A 19,844-nucleotide genomic window follows, 5' to 3' on the forward strand; every position below is an offset into this window, starting at 1 on the left:
TCACACTATCTTAATAAATCATGACCGTGATTGTTCCTCAATAAATCATGCCTGTGATTAGAACGTAATAAATCAGGCCAGTCACTATACTTTAATAAATCAGGGCAGTGAGTGTACCTCAATAAATCATGCCAGTGATTAGAACTTAATAAATAAGGCCAGTCACAATATCTTAAAATATAATGCCGGTGACTGTACCTTATCAGGACAGTCACTATTCCTTGATAAGTCAGGCCAGTCACAATATCTTAATACATCAGGCCCGTGATTGTACCTCAAAAAATCACGCCAGTAATTTTACCTTAATGCATTATGCCAGTTCCTCTGCATTAGGAAACCATGCCAGGGATTCTAGCCCGAGGCCTATGGGATGGGAGAGGTAAAGTGGGGGAGTAAGGAGCTCTCAAGAGCTTGGCAGCAATACGTGCACTTCCTGTTTCACTGCACTATTTACTGCGCTGCTCTGCTGCGTATGTTCTTAATAATATTCGTGATGATAGAGAGATTCCCAGACCCCCCTTTGTTTTGCACAAATTAACTTTGGGTTTCACTGTATGGGGTTACTGATGGTACTCTTGTTCAGAGGAGAATTGCCTAGCATTTCGGCGCTGGACTGCCCCTGGGCAGGACAAAGGCTGATATGCGGGGAAATTTCTTCTCTGTGAAAAGGACAGTGAGCTAAAGACTTGGTAGAGTCTCTCCCAGGGGTTATTCACCCAAGAACAGGTCATTGGGCTGTGTTCGTGCTGGTAGAGAGATTCCCAGAGCCCCCTTTTTTTTGCATAAATTAACTTTGGGTTTCACCCTAAGTTACCCCTTGCTCACTGTTCTTATAGAGGCAACAGTTTCACCTCACTGATGATGCCCAACAAGGCTGAAACACGTGTATGGGGTTACTGATGGTACTCTTGTTCAGAAGGGAATTGCCTAGCATTTCGGCGCTGGACTGCCCCTGTCAGGACAAAGGCTGATATGTAGGGAAATTTCTTCTCTGTGAAAGGGACAGTGAGCTAAAGATTTGGTAGAGTCTCTCTCAGGGGTTATTCACCCAAGAACAGGTCATTGGGCTGTGTTCGTGCTGGTAGAGAGATTCCCAGACCCCCATTGTTTTGCATAAATTAACTTTGGGTTTCACACTAAGTTAACAGGGCGATCCAGACGTGGACCCCTTGCTCACTGTTCTTAGAGAGGCAACAGTTTCACCTCACTGATGATGCCCAACAAGGCTGAAACACGTGTATGGGGTTACTGATGGTACTCTTGTTCAGAGGAGAATTGCGTAGCATTTCGGCGCTGGACTGCCCCTGGCAGGACAAAGGCTGATATGTGGGGAAATTTCTTCTCTGTGAAAGAGACAGTGAGCTAAAGACTTGGTAGAGTCTCTCCCAGAGGTTATTCACCCATGAACAAGTCATTTGGCTGTGTTCGTGCTGGTAGAAAGATTCCCAGACACCCCTTTGTATGTTCTTAATATACTCCAACACGCTATTATCCCTCACGCCTCCCTCCACATTTTCCAACTGGGCGCTAGAGCAGAATCTCTGCACTTGTTTGTTAGGCTATGGCATTTCGTCATGGAATTTCACACAAGATGCCGGGGCACGCAGCGTAATGTATGCTACACGTTTTAGCTCCGCTCACATGAAATCCACCATCATCTCCTCCCGCATCTAATTCCAATGTGGGCAAAGAGGCTTACATCTATGTGGATACTGCTTGCATTTTACACCTGCAAAAAGCATGTGGGATCGCATGTGGTATAACATTGCACAGAATCCTGGGACTGCCCAGGTGTCCACGTTTTAGTGAACAGCTCCCAGAAGACACACATAATTACAATGAGCGAGGTCCATGGACACATATGTTCTAGTGGTTTTGGTGGTCAGTGTAAAATATGCCTCATTTTAAACAACCCTGTACGTTGATGCACAAAGATGATCCACCGTGCCGTTGCACAATGTTGCTACTCTGTATTCTTCCACTATGCTGTTCCAGTGTGCCGTTGCACAATGCTACTACTCTGAATGCTTCCACTGTGCTGTTGCACGATGCTGCTACTCTGTATGCTTCCACTGTGCTGTTGCACGATGCTGCTACTCTGCATGTTTCCACTATGCTGTTCCACTGTGCCATTGCACAATGATGCTACTCTGTATGCTTCCACTATGCTGTTCCACCGAGCCATTAAACTATCACTTTGAATGCCAAATTCTCAGCTGTACTATGCAATACTAGGTGGACATTGAATGTTCCTGTATGCCTTTCCAATATGCTGTTCAACAATGAAATTGCACTATGCTGATCCACTGTGCAGTTTCTCTAGGCTGCTCCACTATGCTGTTGCACAAGTTTGCTACTCTAGGCTATCACACTATGCTGCTCATCTATGTCATTGTACAATGTTGTTGTTCTGTGCTGTTCTGAAATTATTCTCTAAAAGACTATTCCTCTGTTGTCCTCCACCACACCCCTCCTCTATGATGTTACAGAATGCTATTCCCCTATAGTCCTCCACCACACTCCTCCTCTATGTAGCTGCACCATGCTATTTCTTCCTCTATACAGTGCCTCCACACTCCTCTGTGCTGCTGCAAATGCTATTCCTCTATAGTGCTCCACCACACTCTTCTATACTGTAGCACAATGTGATTCCTCTATAGTCCTCCATCACACCCCTCCTCTATGTTGCTGCACAATGATATTCCTCTATAGTCCACCACCACAATCCTCTTCTATGCTGCTGCACAATTACATTCCTCTATAGTACTCCACCACACTCTTCTATGCTGTAGCACAATGCTTCTCCTCTAAAGTCCTCTCCACACTCCTACTCTGTGCTGCTGCACAATGCTATTCCTCTATAGCGCTCCACCACACTTCACTGCTATGCTGCTGCACAATGCTGTTCCTCTATAGTGCTCCACCACACTCCTCCTCTATGCTGTAGTACAATGTGATTCCTCTATACAGCTACTCCACACTCCTCTAAGCAGCTACACAATGATATTCCTCAATAGTGCTCCACCACACTCTTCTATGCTGTTGCACAATGCCATTCCTCTATACTGCTCCACCATACTCCTTCTCTATGCTGCTTCTCAATGCTATTACTTTATAATGCTCCACCATACTCTTCCTCTAAGTAGCTGCGCAATGTGTTCCTCTATAGTGATCACCACGCTGCTCTATGCAGCTGCACAATGACCTCCCTCTATAGTCCTCCAACACACTCATCATCTATTCTGCTTCACAATGCAATTAATGTAAAATGCTCCACCACACTCTTCCTTCCTTTATGTAGATCCACAATGTTATTCCTCTATGGTGCCCAACCACACTCCTCCATTATGCTGCTTCCCAATGGTATTCCCCCATAGTGCTCCTCCACACTCCTCCTCTATGTTGTAGAACAATCCTATTCCTCTATAGTCCTCCACCACAATCCTCCTCTATGCTGTAGCACAATGTGATTCCTCTATAGTCCTCCACCACACTCCTCCTCTATGCTATAGCACAATGTGATTCCTCTATACAGCTCCTCCACACTCCTCTATGCAGCTACACAATGCTATTCCTCGATAGTGCTCCACCACACTCCTCATCTATTCTGCTTCACAATGCTTTTCCTCTATAGGGTTGTACCACACTCTTCCTCTATGCAGATCCACAATGCTATTCCTCTATGGTGCCCAACCAGCCTCCTCCGTTATGCTGCTTCTCAGTGTTACTCCTCTATAGTGCTCCACGATACTCCTCCTCTATGCTGTAGCACAATGCTATTCCTCTATAGTCCTCTGCCACTCCCCTCCTCTATGCTGTAGCACAATCCTATTCCTCTATAGTCCTCCACCACACCCCTCGTCTATGCTGCTGCACAAGGCTATTCCTTTATACTGTTCCACAACACACCCTTCCTCTTTGCTGCTGCACAATGCTATTCCTCTATAGTGTTACACCTCACTCCTCTATGCCGTTGCACAAAGCTATTCCTCTATAATGCTCCACCACACCCCTCCCCTAAGTTGCTACACAATGCACTTGTGTTATAGTGCTCCATCCAGTCCTTCTCTATGCTGTTGCACAGTGTGGTTCCTCTATACTGGTCCACCACACACCTCCTCTATGCGGATGCACAATGGTATTCCATTATGGTGCTCCACCACACTCTTCCTCTATGTCACTGCACAGTGCTATTCCTCTAGTGCACCAGCACACTCCTTCTCTATTATGCTGCACAATGCTATTCCTCTATAGTGCTCAACCACACCCCTCTCCTATATGCTTCTGCTATGGTATTCCTCCACCAGAACTCCTCTATCCAGCTGCACAATGCTATTCCGTGATAGTGTTGCACCACACTCCACCTCCATGCTGCGTCACAATGCTATTCCTCTGTAGTGCTCCACCATACCCCTCTTCTATGCTGTTGCAAAAATCCATTGCACTATACTGCTCCACCACACTCCTCTATGCTGCTGCACAATGCTATTCCTCTATAGTGCTCAACCACAGCCCTCTCCTATATGCTTCTGCTATGGTATTCCTCCACCAGAACTCCTCTATCCAGCTGCACAATGCTATTCCGTGATAGTGTTGCACCACACTCCACCTCCATGCTGCGTCACAATGCTATTTCTCTGTAGTGCTCCACCATACCTTTCCTCTATGCTGCTGAACAATGCTATTACTGTATAGTTTCCAACCACACTCCTTTGCTATACTGCTGCACAAAACTATTCCTCTATAGTGCTGCATCCCACTCCTCTGTTGTTGCACAATGTTATTTCTCTATACTGCTCCACCACACCCCTCTTCTATGCTGCTGCACAATGCAATTCTATTATAGTGCCTCACCACACTCCTCTATGCTGCTTCACAGTGCTGCTCCACCATAACATTCCTCTATGCTGCTGCACAATGATATTCATGTAAAGCGCCACACCACACTCCTACTCTGTGCTGCTGCATAATGCTATTCCTCTATACTGCTCCACCACACCCCTCCTCTATGCTGCTGCAAAAATCCATTGCACTATACTGCTCCACCACACTCCTCTATGCTGCTGCACAGTGCTATTCCTGTTTATTGCACCACCACACAGCTTCTCTATGCTGCTGCAAAAATCCATTGCACTATACTGCTCCACCACACTCCTCTATGCTGCTGCACAATGCTATTCCTGTTTATTGCACCACCACACTGCTTCTCTATGCTGATGCAAAAATCTATTGCTCTATACTGCTCCACCACACTCCTCCTCTATGCTGCTGAACTGCATAACCCAGCCCTTTAAGATGAGTAGCAATTACCCTGGAGATGGATGGGGATGCAGACTTTATTCATACATCAATAATAGAGACGACTCAGGTAATTGGCAAAAGGAAGACTGTTTTAATATCAATTATCTAAAACAGGGAGCAAAACGTACATCAACGAAATCGCTCAATCCTCTTATTCAAACATTCTTAATAAAAACTGAGATCTTATACACAAAACTCGTCATCAATGACGTTAACCTATGTATGAACAACGTTATCCTACGTAGCAAACTAAAAAAACCTGAGTAGGGTTCATTGGCTATGAGTGAACATCTAAGTATGCAATCCATAATAGTATGGGATAGTGAGTGAAGGTAGTAGGTTACTTAACATCAGGTGGGGTAACTAAGCCCTCCCCCAAAAATGACCACTATGAACGTCACTAAATACATGACTTGCCATTGGTTACACAACTATAGGACCCCTAAATACACAGTCCTCTACAATTGGTTGGCACTCTACGCTCCGTCAGTACTTTTCCATCTACATCTAGCAGCATGCAGGCTGGCCATCCAGGTGCTGGTGAGCTCGCTTTAACTAGTGCTTCCCACCAATTGGCATATCGATCTATCATCACCTCAGTGGTCTACTGTCAATTAGGCTTTGAAGCTCGGCCTTGGGTTTGTTCTTAGCTCTGAGAAATTCAGGGAGTGAGGGCATGCTCTGTACTTGTGCGTAGTTGAGACCATCTCGTTCATCCAACTTCATTCTTCCACGTGACTAGACACCATGGAATCGAGCCTTTTGGCACATTTTATACTATTTTCTAATGAACCTCTGACATCTTCCTTGTTTTTTCTTGCCTTCTGAACAGGAGTTCTGTTCTTTCACATGATTTGTATCCAATGTCAGTTTACTCCAGTTTGATAAGACCTTGGCTTCTTGGCTCATCCAACTCTGACTGCTGAGATACAATTTGTAATTCAATTTGCTTTTTAACTGCGACACACTAGAAATGAGGCCTTCTTGCTAATGTCCAGCATTGCTATAATGCGTAGTGGAAACATTCACCATTTACTTGTCCATATGCACATACATATATATTGGCGCTTGCCGCAATCTGCACACCATAAAGCTAGCCTCAAGATTACTTTATCCGCTTGCGTTTCTTTTGCATCTGTACACATATAAACTAGCTTGATATCTTCATCTGCTTCTGTTTCATAAGCTTCTTCACCTTGATCCCAAGGCGTCATTTACATTTGTACTTTCTTGATGCCTTATAGAATATTTGGATTCTTTGGTCTCTGCATCTCTCCTAAGTACGTCAGTTCAGCTCTGTGTGACGTCACCATTCGGCTTGACCCTTTATTTGCTCTGCTTCTTCAGTAATCTCATTTAAATGACCATCATATTTTCTCATATGCAGGTATGGTTTTCTCAATGGGTACCTTGCCTCCTAGATTCTCTTAGGTACTGGTACTTTCACTGGTACTGCACAGAGTCCATACTCTTCCCTTTGTTGATTCAACTGTTCCATGTATGTCACATACTCAGGTTTCCAACATACAGGCAATTATGGGCAAGGTGGTCGAGGTGGGGGTACTTGGCTCCTTCACTACACTGCAGCACAATGCCAGTGCTCTATAGTCCTTCACCACACTCCTCTATGCAGCTGCACAATGCCATTCCTGTGTTGTCCTCCACCGCATCCTTCCTCTATGCAGCTGCACAATGCCATTCCTGTGTTGTCCTCCACTGCATCCTTCCTCTATGCAGCTGCACAATGCCATTCCTGTGTTGTCCTCCACCGCATCCTTCCTCTATGCAGCTGCTATGGTATTCCGTTATAGACCTCCACCATACTCTTCCACTATGCACTTGTTCAGTGCCGCTCCAATATGCATTTCATGCATGTGTTTAAATGTCCAACACTATTGATATGATATGGCATTTGTAACGCGCCTATACACAAATGTTTCAAGGCGCGAATTATGCTAAGCGGTTACATCATGTTTTTGGACATTGCTTTTCTGGCATTCTGTTGCACTATGACTGTATTCTCGTGCAGAAGGGATGTGACCTAGCAGTTCGGGCTTGTCTGCCCCTTTTGGGGTGGGACCAATCCTGATTTGTATATTGTCTTTCCCCTTCTGTAATGGCTTGGCAGGTGAAGAACGATGTTCTGGAGGGTTGCCCCGAGCAACGCCAGTGGTTAAGATTCAGTCTAAACCTTCCAGCCATCACCTCTTTGTTTTTGCTTATATCCTGTTACACCATGGTTTTGCAGATACAATAACTGGTGCTTCTGTTACCTATATCAAGAGGCTCCACAGTGCTGTTCTCGTATAATGAGCTACATGCTGCAATGTTATCCCACCATGCTTATGCACGTCCAATTGTTGCCCATGATCCCCCATTTGGTTATTTCACTCGGCGACTTCAATTAGAGTTTCACTGCCCTGTATTTAATTGCTTTTGCAATATTCTTTTTTCGCTAAATTGCTACAATCAGCTGCTGCAAGGGGCCAGGTCATCTTACTCATATAGATGTAAAGGGGGCACTCCTCCATGCTGTTACAAATCGCTCCACCCCACGTTCCTTGCTGGAGCCCTAGCACTAAAAGGAAATATAATTGGGTCTCCTGCCACCAGCATACCTACAATGTGGGCATCATCAGATACTGGGGCACTGTGGGAGCTGTTCACACCCTGGATCTGCCCAGGACTCTCGGGTACGGGCAGAACCTGCTGGGCATCATGAGATACAGGGGCACTGTGAAAGCTGTGCACACCCTGGATCTGCCCTGAATTTGCGGGCACATGCAAATCCTTCTGATCCTTGTGAGATACTGGGGCCTTGTGGGAGTGGTGCAAACCCTTGTTATGCCCTAGAATTGCAGGTACGGGCAGAGCCTGGTGGGCATCATGAAATTCTGGGGCACTGTGGGATTTGTGCACACCCTTGATCTGCCGTGGACTCTTGGGTACAGACAGAGCCTGCTTGTCATCGTGCAATACTGGAGCAATTTGGGATCTATGGACACCACTGATCTACCATGGACTCTCAGGTACGGGTAGAGCATGGTAGGCATCGAGCGGTACTGGGGCACTGTGGGAGCTGTGCACACCCTTGATCTGCCGTGGACTCTTGGGTACAGACAGTGCATGGTAGGCATCGTGCAATACTGGAGCAATTTGGGATCTATGGACACCACTGATCTACCATGGACTCTCAGGTACGGGTAGAGCATGGTAGGCATCGTGCGGTACTGGGGCACTGTGCACACCCCTGATCTACCATGGACTCTCAGGTACGGGTAGAGCATGGTAGGCATCGTGCGGTACTGGGGCACTGTGGGAGCTGTGCACACCCCTGATCTACCATGGACTCTCAGGTACGGGTAGAGCATGGTAGGCATCGTGCGGTACTGGGGCACTGTGGGAGCTGTGCACACCCTTGATCTGCTGTGGACTCTCAGGTACCGGTAGAGCATGGTAGGCATTGTGCGGTACTGGGGCACTGTGGGAGCTGTGCACACCCTTGATCTGCCGTGGACTCTCAGGTACGGGTAGAGCATGGTAGGCATCGTGCGGTACTGGGGCACTGTGGGAGCTGTGCACACCCTTGATCTGCCGTGGACTCTCAGGTACGGGTAGAGCATGGTAGGCATCATGCGGTACTGGGGCACTGTGGGAGCTGTGCACACCCCTGATCTACCATGGACTCTCAGGTACGGGTAGAGCATGGTAGGCATCGTGCGGTACTGGGGCACTGTGGGAGCTGTGCACACCCTTGATCTGCCGTGGACTCTCAGGTACGGGTAGAGCATGGTAGGCATCGTGCGGTACTGGGGCACTGTGGGAGCTGTGCACACCCTTGATCTGCCGTGGACTCTCAGGTACGGGTAGAGCATGGTAGGCATCGTGCGGTACTAGGGCACTGTGGGAGCTGTGCACACCCTTGATCTGCTATGGATTCTCAGGTACATGCAGAGCGTGGTGGGCATCATGAGATGCTCTGGCACTGTGGGAGCTGTGCACACCCTTGATCTGCTATGGATTCTCAGGTACATGCAGAGCGTGGTGGGAATCATCAGATGCTCTGGCACTGTGGGAGCTGAGAAACCTTCTTGATCTACTGTGGACTCTAGGGTATGGGCAGAGCCAGGTGGGAATAATGAGATATGGGCATTGTGGGTATGGTGCACACACTTGATCTGCCCAGGGCTCTCCGGTACGGGCAGAGCATCGGGGGCATTGTGAGATACTGAGGCATTGCGGGAGCTGTACACACCCTTGATCTACCCTCTATTCCCGGGTACATGCAGATCTGGCCGCATTCATGAGGTATGGGGGCACTGTGGGAGCTGTTCAGACCATTGATCTACCATGGACTCTCAGGTACGGGTGGAGCTTAGTAGGCATCGTGCGGTACTGGGGCACGGTGGGAGCTGTGCACACCCTTGACCTGCCCTGGACTCTCGGGTAGAACCACATCTGGCGCATTTACCCTATATTTCAAACCCCTTGGGTATGGTCCCGCTTCTCACTCATGCGTCTGGGGCTGTGGAGGGGCAGAACTTCCCACGGAGGGAGCAGGACTTGCGTTGTTCTAACTGGACCCTTCTCCCATAGCATGACACTCGCGTGCTTATTCCATCTGTTGGACATGAAACACCTGACTGTTAGACCACCCAGTTATAGTTCATCGGAGAATTGCCGACCCTAACTTCCGGTATCTCTTTGTTCTCATAACATTTCATGGTGTCCAGTCAAAGGATCTAAAACAAAAGGATCAAATACAATAGGGTCAAGTCAAAAGGACCACAAAAAAAAGCTTGAATACCTTTTTTTAAATGTATATTTTTTTTTGGTTTCCGTATAGGAAAAAAAAGTGTTTTTTACACCAAAAACGGGAGTTTTGACTCTGAAACTATTGCATTTCGATCATTTGTATTCGATCCTTTCACCCATAACCCATTTCCATAATCATTGTAGAGTTCTCACCAGGACTTTAAACTTCTTTCCTCGTGCCTCTCCCACCTCTCATAACCGTGTCCCCTCGTAGACCACAGCCATCCATATTCCATCATTCAGACGAGGAACATAAGCTCTATTTACTAGCCGAACGTCTTGGGAGGATAGCTCAACGGCAACGTGCTCGCATTGAAAGCAAGACGACGCGGAGCAACACAGGTTTGATCCCCGGGTCCACGCTTAGAAACCTCTGGGTATGAAGTGTTTTATAAATAACCAATTACCAATTAATTCCATACTGATCCAAATTAAGCAAAGGCACTGCTCACCCAATGCTTATATCCTATCAGTTAGTAAACTGCATTTAAACAAGTCTGGCTCATAGTAATGAGATGAGGCCGACGGTGCCAGGGCCTTTCAGGTTTTCCATTGAAATGGGCCTCTAGGCTCTTGGGACCCCTGAGACACCCTCCCCGTTTTGGCTGCATTATTGGCAAATATTATTTAACTCATTACATTGCACTTTGCAGAGCACTCTATACAGGCTGCCTTTGCTGGTGCCTTCGGGCTGCCTGCTCCTTACAGGCCTTGCAGTATCCAGCAGCACGCTCCTTCCCATCACTGTGATGTCTTTTTACTACAGCCTTGCAATGGCATTAGCATCTTGCTGACAAAGAAAGCTAAGTAGCTTTTAAAAGCGGTAATTTAGGGTTTCAGCTGCCGCTGGCTGCTTTCCTTTGTTATGCCTTTCAGTGGCCAAAAAATCTTGACTGCTATAATCAGCAGCTAGCTACCCCTTCCCACCATTGCTTGATCTAGAAATGTGCCCCAGAATAAAGTGCAAGGTCATGTTACGTAACCTCAATAAGAGGGGGAGAGGGGTGAGCAGGGAATTAGTTAATCTGCCAGATCAGAAAATGCAGTGGGGCTGGGTGTCCTCTAACTTGTATAATACTCCCATGTTTTTATATTAGAGATTGGAACGCTAAGAACATATTGCCAAGTAGAACACGGATCCCTATGCATTACAATTGTTTGCAGTAAGTGCTTTGTCACAGTACCTGTCACTGCACCTCTGTGGGTAATCACGGAATGATGGTTCCGCAGGCCGGGTGCCCTAGTTCTGTAGGAATAACTAAGAGGCAGCAGCAACCTTCCCCTATCAAAGAGTGAATGCCGGAAAGATGTTCCTGGATGGGAGGTCACATGGGGAAATGATTCCTGAAAGCCTTATGTGCTCCCCCATTGCAGGACTAAGGTAGGTAGTTATGAAGGAGATGCTGGAAAACACATTTTCTTTGGGTGGCTCAACAGGGACGTCACTTCACCATAATGCCAGAGTTAGCGGAAGTGACATCACATGACCCTTGACCTTTGATGACATAACAGGAAGTGATCTCATTTGACCCCGCCACCAAGTGGCATCATGGGTAGTGATGGCACACAACCTTTCACCCCTTGACAAGACAGGAAAGTCGCATCGCACAGCATTGCTCCTCAGTACACTAAGAAAAATATGGTTATGTTATCACTGTAATATGATATACATTTCATACAAGAATGGATCGCCATATGTAGCGTTAATATCAGTGTCTATAGGCCCATATTATCAAATTACTGTGAATGTAAGTAGACGTCCAACCAAAAACCTGGACTATTGTACATCACCCGGCTGAACTGTGAACAGACAGAGCGTCGTGAAGAGGCCTAAACCACAAAGCACATACATCCAGTGCCTGCCAAGTGTCTGGCTACAGACTACAAACATCAAATGTCTAACAGAAGTCCAGCAAAGAAAATGATGGGCTGGGGGGTTGCACTAGTGGTTATGAATGATTTGAAACTTTCCAGCCATATGATATGATATGATATGATATGATATGGCATTTGTAACGCGCCTATATACAAGTGTTTCAAGGCGCGATGAGGCAGTGGGTGGGAACAGGGGGAGACAGACAACGATCCTACTAGGCCAGGTATCATTCAGATCGTGCAAGTGCAAGGGTAGAGGGGAAAGGGAAAAGGGCAAGGGGAAGGGGAGAGGGGAAAGTGCAGCACATGGTTAGTAGAATGCAAGATAAATAATAGGCCCAGCTGGTGGCAGGTGCAAGGTAAGTGCCGGGAGAAGGGGCTGTAGGATACAGAGACAGTCCCGTAATGCAGGAAGGCAGTGCAGGGAAGAGTGGCTGGGCCAAGGACCGAGATCGGTGAGTGGCCCAGTTGCAGATTCAGTGCAGGTTCAGTGATTTTAGCAGGGGAGAGAGGGAGAGAAAGCGGAGGCAAAGAGGAAGGTTTTGAGGTGCTTCCGGAACCGGAGATGATTCTCCTCAAGTTTCAGGGAGGCAGGAAGGCTGTTCCAGAGGGAGGCCCCTTCTGTGGAGCGAGATCTACCCCCAACTCGTTACTTGGAGAAGCGGCTGACCCTGAGGGAGTTGGAGGCGGATGAGCGAAGAGCTCGAGAAGGAAGATATTTAGGAAGAGAGAGTTGAAGGTATTTTGGCCCAAGGCCCCAGAAGATCCGGGTCAGGTCACACAGTGCCCCGGCAGGATTGGTGGCAGAAGGGGCACAACCCACTCATCACAAGGCCAGTGGCTCACTGGATGTGCAAAGAAGACGAGAAACCATTATGAGATGTGCATTCCTGCTGTGGTGTCACTGAGCACTGCGCGATGCTCGTACCCATTACCTGTTAGCTAGACCTAGCTTCCTTACCCTTCCTGTTGCTATACTACTCGGTATGAACTGCACAGACAGCCCCATCTCCGAGCCCACCCAGTCAGGCATTCCTCTTTAATGGACTGCCAAACTTTTACTGCTGGCGGCTTCATGGTTTTTCCTGCATCCCCGTGATTTCTCCAGCTAATGAGATCGAGATTTCAGGTGAAAAAAGCTGTGGCATATTTAGCTGCATTTACAACCCCCTTTTTCAGGTGCAACACAGATATCTGCTCTTGGCACTGCCTCTTTGTCCAGTGGCCCAAGGGTAGCAAGGACATGTCTAGGGGTGGCATAGGGGGAGCCATGGGTAGCAACTGCTACCCCTGCCAATCCCCAAATAACATCCCTGTGACTGTAATATTCTGGTTCATAGGTATTGTTATTCCTTCATCAAAAAGATGGTGCTTTGCATGGATCTATGTCTGAAAGCTGGGGGGGGAGGGGGTGAGGAACATCTTTGCAGGCAGAAAAGGCAGTACCTTAAAAGTTCATGACCCTCTCCTAGCTCTTTTTTGAGGGCAAGAGTACAACCCTGCAGCCAATCTGTGTGGTGTTGTGCGGACGGCCCCCACCCTCCACCACCGCACCCCGTCATACCTGCTTTGGGCTCTTCTAACTTTGTTCCACTGAACAAAATGTGTGTCTCTGTAACAATGATTAAAAGCACTTTATATTTTCACTTGTGCAATATTTTCACTTGCATTTAAAAATGTACACTAATCCAGAACAAGGTTTCTGAAATGTGTGTCAGGTCTGTTGTTGGTTGAGGAAATTCCCACTGTGGTTATGAAACAGCATTTTCTTGTGACTAATATTGTCATTTTGGCACCCTTTATGGATGTTACGTTGTTATGTTATGTTACTAGCACCTATACAGCACATGTTCACCAAAAAGTTATCATGGCACTAAGGGAGGGCAAGGCAGGGAGAGCTAAAAAAGATAGGTTTTGAGAGACCACCAGAATAAGAGATTGTTTTCTGTGGCTCTCAAAGCCCGAGGGATAGAATTCCACAGTTGAGCTGCAGCAACAGAAAAGGAGCGACCAAAAATACGGGTGGCTTTAAAAAGGGGGACCGAAACGAGACAAACATAGGCTGAGCGAAGTGCCCGAACAAGGGCACAAAGTCAACATTTCTTCTGCAAATACTCAGCACCTAACCCATAGATGGGGCAGTGAACTAAACAAAGGCATTGCCCCCACCATGGGCTTAAATCCTTAAGCATACATCGAGGGCCATTCTAACCAGACTTTTCTCCTTTGCTTGCTCACAGCTTAGGCAATAGCTATGATTTCTGACGACAGGTCCCCATAGCTGGCTAACTTTAACATCAGGGGTCATTTCTGGTCCTTTAACACGTGTGGAGTGAAGGCCTCATCTTGAATTCGGATATCACAACGCTTCTTCCACAGAATTCCAGTACATCCCTACCTCCTCACCTCTGAGGTACCCTCTTAACCTACCTCTCATCTTCCTTCTAGGGAACATTGTTCCCTCGCCTCTTTTTCCCGCTTTCTTTGCCTCCACTTTAGCACTTCACCCATCATGGTCACATTCCTAACTTAGCTGGCCATACCACCTACCTGCACTTAAAAATGTCTAATGCCGATTGTCCTTAATCTACGTATACCCACCCATGTATTGTCCCCAGTGACTCTTACATTTACTCCCCTCCACAACCCGGTCAGAAAGTCACTCAAACTCACCCCATTGTAAGAAGTACGTGCTTCCTATCAAATCTGATTTCTTATCTAGTGTGATCTATTTTGTGATGAAATTAGCATTGTTCCTTCTCGTATATAAATAAATAAATAAATAAATAAATAAATAAATAAATAAATAAATAAAAATAAATACCTGCTCCTGTGACTTGCCCTGTGTCTTAAAAGTGTCATCCTGAGCACAAGATGAAATACCACATACACTTAAATGCTGATCAGATGCTCGTTCGTCTGAACCTCGTGCTGTTAATTAATCATTATACACTGGGAAAGGAGGCATATTGTGTTATAATGCCTGCCCCAAAATAGGCAAAGTCTAGGGAAGTATGTTGGAGGAGGCCATTATCTAAAGAGATAATGTCCCCGATTGAAGTCCATTTGGCTATGAAGTTTATAGACAACCAAAGAGTGTGTGTGTGGTATGTCAGCCTCTAAACTGCTGCTGAAACAGGATGTTTGGGATGCCGTTAACAACAGAGATCATCAACTGCATTCCGGGTATTCTGATTGGTTTAGAGGAGGTCCATAATGGCCGCCACAAGAATACCAATAGTATGCATTCTCCTGAGTGCACGACTGTAGTTCAGGAGAGGATGCTTTAAGGCACTGCCTCAACCCCTCACATTTTAGGACACTCATCCAACTTGGGACACTTCAATTCTTTACAAATGTTCTTGCAACAAACTCCTGGCTGCCTATTGGGCTCTAGTGTCGCATAACCCATACGGTATATTTTCTGCATCTCAGCAAAGGGTATGTTCGTGATGGCCAGTATTAATCAAGGATTTGGGGTGTGGTGACGATGTCTATTATTTATAAGGAAAAAGTAGCACCTCACAATATATTTTATAAAGACGATCATAGCGTTGGAATTCAATAACCTAAACATATGCGGCCAACCTTCGGGCGCATTCTCCTATAAGGTCACAAAAATCTACAGTGATGTTTAAAATCTCTATAATGTACAGTTGTGGTAATTTATTCATATTTTAATGATTCTATCTATGGTGATCAGCCTGATCTGATCTAGTGTGAACTACAAAGTTACAGTCAATCCACATGTCCTTCACTTTCAGGAATCCAGTAGATTCTTTCAGGTATCCCGATGCATACGGATCTATACCAGATTAATCACATGATATGATATGATAGGTTATTTATAACATGCTTAATACCTAGAGGTTTCTAAGCGCGGACCCGGCGATCGAAGCTGTGTTGCTCCGTGTCCCCTTGCTTCCAAAGCGAGCACGTTGCCCCTGTGCTATCCTCCCGAGACAACTATGACCTAAGGTAAGGGTAGATCAATCTCCTTGATTTTTTTATTAGTGAGGCTTCAATGTGTCCACACTGATCAGTCATCCCAGATGCAGTGCTCCTCAGTGGAATCACGCCGAACGTCGCCCCGCAACATCCCCGCCATGGGAGCCGGAGGGAAATCAGAGCAGACTCCACCAAGGCCGGGAGCCTGCTGCACAGGTGGAGAGGAGGCTGCCAAGTCATGTCACCAAGGCAAGGCCTACTAATGAGTTTAACAGACAATCTGACATTTTTATGGAGCGAGAGGTGATTGACAGATGGAACCGTGAGGCCGGGCCTCCATGATCCTTTAGGGAGGGAAGCTTCTTGGGCCAAGTTCCTGTCTAGCTACTTCCTCAGGGAGATGCCTCGGAGGGTGACAGAAAACAGACGGTGGACTTGTTCATCCACGTTGACGATATAGAAATTCTCCAGCTGATCTGTGTTACTCGGCAAGGGCTATCTCAAATTCAGCTTCCGCACAAGGCGTTCTAGGCATTGGGTTAACAACAAACGAATGTGGTGATCCATCGTGCAGTGCAGAGCGGATCCTTTTCTCGGGTATCTTGAGAGGGTTCCTCAAGCTACGAGGTGGAGATTTCAAGTGTGTTGCGCAGACTTTGGGGGTTGAGGTTGACATGCACTTCTCTACCCTCCAGAGCCTCTCCTGCTCCCAATGAGTTAGAACAAGTTAAGTGCTCTACGGTGTTTAATGCACAGTACAAAGTAAACTCATAATTATCTCCAGTCGCCAATCCTCACCCTCATCATCTTTAATGTAACGCAATTGAAAGCGAATCTAGAGAAAGGTCTAGAAGGAAGATGACTTAAATAATGTTGAAGCTTAAAAATGTGAGTATCAGAATAAAACTCACTGAGAGCCTTTAAAGGAGTGAGCATATGGACCGAAAGTGAGTGAACATCTGGATTGAAAATGAGTCAGCATGTGAATTGAAATGACGGAGCACATGGATTGAAATTTGATGACTGAGAATATGGACTTTGAATACATTTACAGATTAAATGTGAAGGAGTGACCATATTGATGGAATGAGGATGACCTTCAAACGGCTGCCTCTTGATTGACAATGAGCGAGCAAATTTATAGAAAGAGTGAGCATGTGCACTGAACAGGACTGAATGAGGATATGGACTTGAACTGAGTTCACATGTGGAGTGAAATTGAATTGGGGAGCACTCAGGCTTAACAAGCCATTTCATTTATTTATTTATTAAATATTTATAAGCGCTGATACAGCAAATGGTGTTTCCAGGGGCCACAAGACAAAAAGGGGGGGAGGGGGGGAACAGCAGGATAATAACAATAACGGTCCTACTAGGCCTTGTGACATTCGGATTGTGCAAGTGCAGTAACGAGAAGTGCAAGAAATTCGGGGTGGGGGGAACTGGGAGGGGAGCCCACGGGCTAGCCAAGTGCTGAGAGGAGCACAGCGGGGGTAAGTTCACAGGGGGCCCGGGGTGAGGCTGCCCACTAAGTGCAAGGACATGGGTGGATCAGGAAGGGATGCCCAAACCAACAAGGCTGGTCAGGGAGGGGGGCCTGGAGGGGCAGTGCTGATATGGGGGAGTGCTGGTATAGACTGGTCAATGGGGCCTGGTAACTGGTAAGACTCAGAAGGGATCAGGCCACCAGTTGCAGCGGACGATGGGAACGTTAGTAAGGGAGGGAGAGAGAGAGGGAGAGAAAAGCAGGGTCTTGAGAAGTTTCTGGAATTTAAGGAGGTCCAGCTCAAGTCTGGGAGGGGCAGGGAGGCCATGCCAGAGGGAGGCACCTACTGAAGAGAGAGATCTACCCCCACTCTCGGCTTGGAGAAATGTCTGATCTGCAGAGAGTTGGAGCAAGAGGATCGAAGACCTCTAGCAGGGAGTTATTTAGGGAGAGAGTCCCAGGCCCCTGGATGCCTTCTGGATGATGCACAGGGTCTTGAATGTAATCCCCACAGACACCAGGACCCAGTGGAGCAATCTTAGAACTGGAGAGATGCGGCCTCTGGGATTGAGGCTAGGATAAGTCTTGCGGTCCTATTGAAGGGGCGAAGGAAGGAAAGAGGCAGATTGAAGAAGAGGCTGTTACAGTAGTCCAGTCTAGACAGGACCAGAGCTCTAGAGACATTGAGTTTCTGGTGGAAGGTGAGGAAGGGGAGAATGCCTCTAAAGAGGTGAAGCTGAAAGTGGGCTTTCTTTGCAAGGTTCATGATGTGAGGGAAGAAGGAGAGAGAGGAGTTGAAGATGACACAAAGGCTTATGGCCCACAAGATGGTGAGGGGAGAGGACCCAAGGAGGCTGGCCAGACAGTGGGGGGAAACAGGGAGCAGGGGTCCCAATGTGAAGCATCTCAATCTTACTTGATCTTACTGGCATTAAGACAGAGATCGTAAGCCGTGCACCATGCCTGAATAGCAGTCAGACAATCAGGAATGAGAGAGGAAGAAGAGGAGGTAGTTGAGGGAAGCTTGAATGAGAGCTCTGTGTCATCAGCATTATACTGGAAATGAGGAGAGAAGGAGGAGATCAAGTGGTCAAGAGGGGCAATGTAGACGTTAAAGAGCCAAAGCAATAGTATATATCCCTGAGGAACGCCTCAGGGGGAGAGGAAATATCCCAGTTTCACCTGGGAAGGACGATTAGATAGGAACGAGGTCAGCCAGTCCAGTGCCAGGTCCATGATGCCAACAGTATCACGCAGCTATTTTATTAGGATGGAATGACTGACCATGTCAAAGGCAGACGAAATATCGAGGAGACTGAGAAAGGAAGGAGAGTTGGAATCACAATTTGAGAGCTGGTTGGCACGACTGATATGATATGGCATTTATAACGCGCCTATACACACGTTTTTCAAGGCGCCATGAGGAAAAAGGGGGGAGGGAACAGAGGGAAGACAGACAATGATCCTAATAGGCCAGGTGTCATTCAGATCGTGCAAGTGCATGGGAATGGGGGAGGGGGAAAAGTGCGGGGAGAAGGAGAGGGGACAGTGCAGTACATGGGATAATAGAATGAATAAGCAGTAAGTGAAAGTGCAGCCAGCAGGTGACAAGTGCAATGATTAGTGCAGACATCAGGTGTCAAGTTCTGGTAGTGGGACTCTGGGGATACAGGAACAGTCCCCAAGTGCGGGGGTTGCAATGAAGGCAGTGCAAGTGTGTGGGACTGGCGGGGGAGGGACCTAGGCCCAAGATCAGAGGGTGGCCAGGTAACCAGTGCAGTTTCAGCCAGGAGGTCAGAAGGGGAGAGGAGGGGAAAAAGCAGAGGCAAAAAGAAAGGTTTTGAGGTGTTCCGGAACCGGAAATGGTTCTCCTGAAGTTTCAGAGAGGCAGAGAGGCTGTTCCAGAGGGAGGCCCCAGCTGAAGAAAGAGATCTAACACCAACTCGTTGCTTGGAGATGCGACTGGCCCTGAGGGAGTTGGAGTCGGCTAAGTGAAGAGCTCAAGAAGAAAGATATTTGGGAAGAGAGAGTTGAAGGTATTTAGGCTGCAGGCCCCAGAAGGCCTTGTGGACAATGCAGAGTGTTTTGAACTTAATCCTCACCGCCACTGGGAGCCAGTGCAGAGATTTCAGTCCTGGAGAGATACGATCCCTGGGCTAGAGGCCAAGGACAAGTCTCACAGTCATGTTCTGGATGAGTTCCAGAGGGCAATGACTGGTGGTCATCATTCAGCCAGACAACAAGTTTGGTGTGGTGGATCAGTTGAGAGATTACCGACTTCTCCAAAAGTTTGCCAGGAAGGGGGCAGAGAAATAGGGTCAGTAGATGGCTTTATAGGAGGGGGTGCACAAGGGAGTGCTTGAGGGTTAGAGGGAAGGAGCCAGTGGCAAAGGAGTGGTTACAGAAATCAGCTAAGGCA

The 19,844-nt window shown here is 47.2% G+C and overlaps 1 protein-coding gene across 2 annotated transcripts in view; it reads right to left on the minus strand.

Moving 5' to 3' along the window:
• Window positions 1–19,844, minus strand: part of CNTFR (ciliary neurotrophic factor receptor) — a 1,120,093-nt gene that overhangs the window by 37,021 nt on the left and 1,063,228 nt on the right. The gene's annotated exons all lie outside the window — the stretch shown is intronic.

The sequence above is a fragment of the Ambystoma mexicanum genome, chromosome 6p, assembly GCF_040938575.1.
Source record: "Ambystoma mexicanum isolate Mex_15411 chromosome 6p, UKY_AmexF1_1, whole genome shotgun sequence".
NCBI classification, from domain to species: Eukaryota; Metazoa; Chordata; class Amphibia; order Caudata; family Ambystomatidae; genus Ambystoma; species Ambystoma mexicanum.